Raw genomic sequence first — 7,343 nt, forward strand, 5'->3', positions numbered from 1 at the left:
GACTTCAAATGGTGTCTTATGTTGAAGAACTTTCGTAGGCATTCTATTGATTAAGTGAATAGCTGTTTTGACAAATTCGCCCCAATAGATGTGTCCGAGTCCCGATTGGAAATACAAGGCCCTTGCAACTTCTAAAATGTGGCGATGTTTTCGTTCAACTAAACCATTTTGTTGAGGACAATATGGTGTTGATTTTTGATGAATGATGCCTTTTGTTTGAAAAAATTCAACTCCTTCATTGCTGGAACCCAACTCATATGCATTATCAGATCTGATAATTTTTATGGTCTTGTGAAATTGAGTTTGTATGTGAGAAACAAAAGCTTTAATAAGATTCCATGCTGCACTTTTATTACTCATTAAATGTATCCATGTATGGCGAGAATAATCATCAACAATGGTTAGAAAGAATTTAAAACCATCATGAGTAGCATGTTTATAAGGAACCCATATATCAATGTGCACTAGATCAAAAGGATGATTAGTATGAGATATGCTTTTAGGGAAAGACAAACGTGGTTGTTTATCTTGAGAACATGTCAAACAATAATCAAATACAAACTCATTACAATGTGAAGGAACAAGAGACAATTGTTTGAGTTTACTAAAAGGAAGATGACCTAAACGTTTATGCCATACCAAAGTGTTAGATGGCTTATTGATTACATTGAAACATGTTCTAGAAGGAAATGGACAACAAAATGAAAGAGAATCTTTAATGGTTCGATGATCAAGAACATATAGATCATTGATCTTCTTCCCAAAAACACCTAGGGCAATCTCATTCTTTGATGAAGGGTCCTGCAGAAGACATTCTTCATCAGTAAAGATGACAAACGTATTTAGATGTTTTGTGAATTTTGGAATAGAGGTGAGATTGTATTTAAATGAGGGAACATATAATACTCGATGAAGAATTATAGAATCATGCAATTGAATATCACCAATGAAAGAAACAGTAGCATGATGACCATCAGGAAACCCAATGAAATGTGGTTGATTAAGTGATGTGAATGACAAGAACAAATCACGATGAGAACAAATATGATCCGTTGCCCCTAAGTCTATGATCCAAGAAAAACTAGTATGCAATAATGATGAAGATTTGTAAACGTTTGCAACAAAATGATGATATGAAAAAGGATTACCTTCATCATTCATAGCACCAGTAGTCACAGAGGAACTGATTTGATTGATGGAAGAAGAAGAATTCAAATTATGATTATTAATGAGTTGAATAAGGTGTTCATACTGTTCCATGGTGATTGAAGGAGAATTGGATGTCCAAATAACATTTTGAACACTTGATTTTGGATCAACCTTTTTGTTTTTAGTGAATTTGAATGATGCAGGAAAACCAATTATGCAATAGCAATTGGTTTTGGTATGACCTGTCTTCTTGCAGTGAGTACAAAGAAGCGATTTCTTGGAGTTGGAAATAGATGATTCGGAAGTAACGTTCATGGCAATTGCATCATTGTTTGTTATTGAAGGAATGGAAATTGTTCTTTGACGTTCTTCATGAATAATCAGCGAATAAGAAGCGAAAAGAGAAGGTAACGGATTCATCATAAGAATTTGCCCTCGAACAAATCATTTAACCCCATTAACATTTGAATGATGTGTTGATCCTCAAAAAAATTCTGAATCGATGCAGCAGCAATACAGGTACAAAAAGGAATGGCTTGAACAATCCTCAATTCATCCCAAATTTTTGTTAATTTGGTGAAATAGGTAGAAAAATCATCGGTACCTTGTGAGAGAGAAAACAATTGTTGTTGAGTGTTGTAAAGAAGAGTACCATCGGATTGTTCAAATCATTGATGAAGCTCATTCCAAATCTCAGAAGCAGTTGGTAAAAAAGAACACTATCAACAATTATTTTGTTCAACGAATTAAGAATCCAACTGATGACCATTGAATTAGACCTATGCCAATTCGAATATGCAGGAGAATTGATTACAGGAGGCGAAATAGATCCATCTACAAATCCAAGCTTGTTTTTGGCAGACAAAGAAAGAATCATCGATCATTTCCAGGATTGAAATCCGATTCCATTGAAAACAGTGGAGACAAGAATGGAATTCAGATTATCAGAAGATCCGATGTAAAATGGACTGGAAACATTGATTGCAGAGAATCAGATGAGATCGTTTCAGACATGATTGTGATTGAACGAAGAAGAAGAAGAGTGAAATGGATCGATTTCAATCTGATACCATATTGAATTTGAAACTTAGGGAGAGAAAATATGTTTTGAGAGAGAAAGTCTTTTCTTTCATTAATTTCTTTTAATGAAAATGTTCATTACATATATAAGAACTTAAACATAATTGTAATGAAAATAACTAAATAACTGAAACTCAAAACTACTCTAACAAACAGGACACGTGGCAATAAACTCTTATTGATAACAAGAGAATGCAATTTACCTGAATCCAATTTGATTGAAACTCCAATGAAGCGAACAACAAATCTAAATCACAGTTTGCCGCCTGGAAGACTTGATATCGGCAAGACGAGGATATATGAGAAGGCAGCCTAGAAACAGAGAGATATATTGCAAAGATATCGGGATTTTAGCATAGACTCCATCGGCATGCAGGGTCAAAAGCCTCCGAATTAAAGATATCAATTCATTAAAAATTTGTATTTAGCGCTTCATGTTTTATACAATCTACCAATATTTTAGGATTCAAAACATGAGTTAAACTTTTATATTATTTTATTGATGGTTACTTGTATACTTAGCTTAATGGTTTGTACGTCTTAAGAAATAATATTATTATATTTAACCTATTCTTAGAAATAGTATAATTTCCTTGATAACATCCTCTATAAATATACCATCCTCGATAAATATACCATCCTCGATAACATTTCTTTCTTTCATTATCGTTTTACCATCTCCATTTATTACTTTCTTTCACTTGAAAATGTATCATTTATTACTTCACCTAAGAGAACATTACTTTTTTCCACTGTCACGATCAATATTTTGCTTCCTTATCAAAACCCTAAACCCTAAATGCTAAACCCTAAACCCTAAATGCTATGCCCTAAACCCTAAACCCTAAACACTAAACCCTAAACCCTAAAGGCTAAACCCTATTGTGTCGATCTTGAATTTACATCTTCAAGTATTAATCGTGAATGCACTAACCGTAATCTTTATATAGTAAAACAATGTATTTTCAAGAGGTTTAGTACCTAAGCTTAGGTGGGGCTGTAATGTATATTCCATTTTCCCATATATATATATATATATATATATATATATATATATATATATATGAAAAAATATAAATTATGTTGTTATTAACAGGAAATATGTGAAAGTAGGTTTCTATTTTATACATTTAACTTTTGTGCATGATAATATAACTTTTTATAATCAATTTCAATAATAATAAAATATGTCATAATAAACTTGAAAATAAAATATTAACTATTTCATTCTTCAGGTTTGCTTATATAGAGAGTTGATAGTATCTAAGATAACTTGGATGTACTAAATAAATAACTAAGGTTGATTAGCCTCACGAATTATCCCCTTATTGGATGTTCATTCTTCCATCAAAACAACTCAAAATACCAAATATTTACATTAATTAATATTAGTCTTATAGTTTACTTTGTACAACTTAAATCACATATAGAAAATCAACATTATAAAAACCAACAACTTTAGTTTTCTCCAATTTGATCAAGTCACATTTGTGGAAAGTTTTTTTCTTACGTTTTTATGAAAACACACACACACACACAAAAATGAAAAACACAAAATGTAATAGGAAGTTAAAACTTAAAAGAAAGAACATGGTAGAGAGAGGAATGATTGTAAAGATGGAAAAGAGTAACAAAATGAGTTAAGTTGCCTTAAAACAAGCAGCATGAAGATATGTACTTGATGCACCTCGGCCCTTAACATATGTCGGGTGTGCGACCGCACAGGGCCCACATTGTTTGGGTGGCCTGATATATATATATATATATATATATATATATATATATATATATATATATATATATATATATATATGAGATGTCGAGATTAAAGTATATAAAAAGCTGGTGGTGGATATGGAAAAGGCGCCTGACATTCATGACTTAGACTCAAGTTCGAAACTTGGTGCACGCAATTCTGTTTTTTATTTTTATTATAATTCTTCAGCCCATCCTTATATTCAAGCGTAACAAACACGTCATTAGTATTCCGCATAACAAACACGTCATTAGTATCCCATAAGGAATTATCTAAGTCAATAATCACATCTTCAATTAAATTAGTATATAAGTCCAATTAAACTAAGTATATCATTAGTATCATAATTCTTCAGCCCATCCTTATATTCAAGCGTAACAAACACGCCATTAGTATCCCATAAGGAATTATCTAAGTCAATAATCATATCTTCAATTAAATTAGTATATAAGTCCAATTAAACTAAGTATATCATTAGTATCTAACACAATTAGTATCCCATAAGGAATTATCTAAGTCAATAATCATATCTTCAATTAAATTAGTATATAAGTCCAATTAAACTAAGTATATCATTAGTATCTAACACAAACACGCGATTAATTACTATATATATATATATATATATATATATATATATATATATATATATATATATATATATATATATATATATATAGGAAAAGTGAATATACCCTTAAGGGTATATAAGCTTAGGTACCCATACTCACAATACTATTTCGTTTTGTATCATATATATACATTGTAATTATCCAATGTTCTTATAATTCAACTTCTAACTTGATTTACTTCCAAAATTTTTATAAATTTCACAATTATGTTCCTCTTACATAATTTTCATTTTCAACTATAATATATATAGCCTAGTAAGTGTTCGGCAAAAAGATGTGATGTAAGAGGAAGATAATAGTGAAATTTCGAAAATCTTGAAAGTAAATCTAGTCAGGGGTTGAAGTTTAAGAACATTATAATGAATGTATCAAACAAAACGACGTATTATGGTGGGTTTGGATACCTAAGCTTATATACCCTTAAGGGTATATTCACTTTTCCCTATATATATATATATATATATATATATATATATATATATATATATATATATATATATATATATATATATGGAATATGTGGTTGTTGGGTATTTAAGTTTAGGTGTGGAACATGTATAACTACGTCGTTTTGGAGGAAAATAAGTTATCTTCATTGTACAACTTAGTTATTCGTTCCATCAAGATCTGGCTTCTAGATTTTTTGGTGTCTTCCTCCCCTGTCTTCGATGTTTGCTTTCTTCCTTCTCAATCGATGTGTGTTTTTCCTTCAGCTACGCTATGTCTCTTATTTCGGTCTATAAATTGTTGTTATATGTTTGATTTCGTTCCTCTTTGTTTCGATTCACTCCAAGATCACCGTGTGGTTCCCACCTTTTGCCCTAAGTTCGTTCTTGCGTTAGTTGAGGTCGAGTGGTGCTGCAGTTAAAATTTCATAATGGTCCCATTGATGAATACCCATCTCTACATATGAAGTGCTTGAGCTCAGATTGATTATTTAGAACGGTTTTGTTTCTTTCTCGAGTTGGCTGTTGGATGTATTTGGGTCTATATTAATCATTGTTCATAATTGACCCAAGAGTGCTTTATCTCAAACGTTCTACAAGTCACTACATGGTGTAACTTTTAAGAATCCTGTTATTATAAGTACTACTCTATTAGTGATTGTAGATTTGTTGAAGATTAAGCACTCTGAGATTGAAGCTTGAAAATAATGGTTTCCCTTTTGAATTTTGAAGGTTCTGGAGGATAAATGGTGTTTTATAACTTGGAGTTAGCTTGTCCAGTTCAAATAAAGGTCTCAACTTTCTAGCTCGATCCCGCATGGAAGTTTTAGGCGTCCCATTTACACAGAATTGCATAATTTTGAAAATTCAAGTTAACAGATCTAATTAGGTTTGCTTCTTCTATGCTTCAGAGCCCAATTCAAGAATTTGAAGAATTTAAAGTTTATTCCAACCCTTTTGGTGATTCAGATGCGAATGCATAATAACACATTTCAAAACATTGATCCATCCTATTGTGTAATTTCTTTAGATTTCATTTGGTGCTCTTTTGTTATTATCTTTTAGCGTTTGGGGTTGTTTTGCCTACAAAAACAAAAAAATAATAATAAGTGGCCTAAAATGCTAATGAAACTAGCGATTACAAGCCTACAAATTATGGGGGAAAAATCAAATCTAAAAGAAGAATTGAATGTAAGCCTGCAATTAAAAAAATATGTGGCCTAAAATCCCAATGAAACTAGTTACAGGGATTGTGATCAAGGAGGATAAAGAAATAAATGTGATAAAGTAGCAGTGGAGAAGACGACTTACAACATTCAGTTCCATAACGTTTTCAATTACTTTCCTCAAAACGCCGAAAATCAACAAGGGGATTAGAGTTGGAGAAAGAATCGTATCAATAACAAACGTAATATGTGAATTAGATTTTTTTGGAAGGAAACAATTTAGAATAATTAGAGTAATTAGAAAAATAAACTTATTTTGGTGATTTTCTAGATAAACGACGGCATCAAAGGGTTCTACACCCAACCTTAATTACCTAACAACCACGTATTCACTTTTCTCATATATATATATATATATATATATATATATATATATATATATATATATATATATATATATATATATATATATTAGTCCATAGTCTCTTTTGTTTATTTGTTGAGTTTGGGCAATTCGGCAGACAAAGGAAGAACTAAGAACAGGTTCGTTTTTTTATTATTTATTTTTTTTCTTCTAACGGTAATATTTATAATTCATAATTATTACTACTTTTTATAATCGTCGGTATTTTTTTCTAGTTTACATTGTTATGGGTATTGCTCATTCAACATTTTGATATAGTCAATTATGTTTCTAGAGTTCTTTTATCATAATTTTAATTTTTATCAAGTATTTGGTTGATTATTGTTATTTTATTTTCAGAAATTATATCTCCTAAATATTTAGCTGGTAGTCAAAAACTTAAAAAGAAAAAAGAATTGAAGAATCAACAAAGACTAATAGTGGTTCTCTAGATAAGTTTTTCCAAAAAAAACCTAAAGTTCCTTCTCAAAATCAAAATAGTGATGATATTCCTGATAATTTGGGTGTTGATGTCAAGGAAATCAAATTAATGATGTTAATGTTGATAATGTTAATGTCGATGGAGATCGTGTTGATGTTGATGATGGTAATGATGATGGTGATGACATTGAAGATGATTAATGATGTTAATGTTTCTCGATGTTGCTATTAACGAAGTGAATATGCTAATTGAGTACTTCAAGGAGTTTA

Source organism: Lactuca serriola, chromosome 2 (assembly GCF_051521515.1).
Source record: "Lactuca serriola cultivar US96UC23 chromosome 2, Lser_US96UC23_V15, whole genome shotgun sequence".
Classification (NCBI taxonomy): domain Eukaryota; kingdom Viridiplantae; phylum Streptophyta; class Magnoliopsida; order Asterales; family Asteraceae; genus Lactuca; species Lactuca serriola.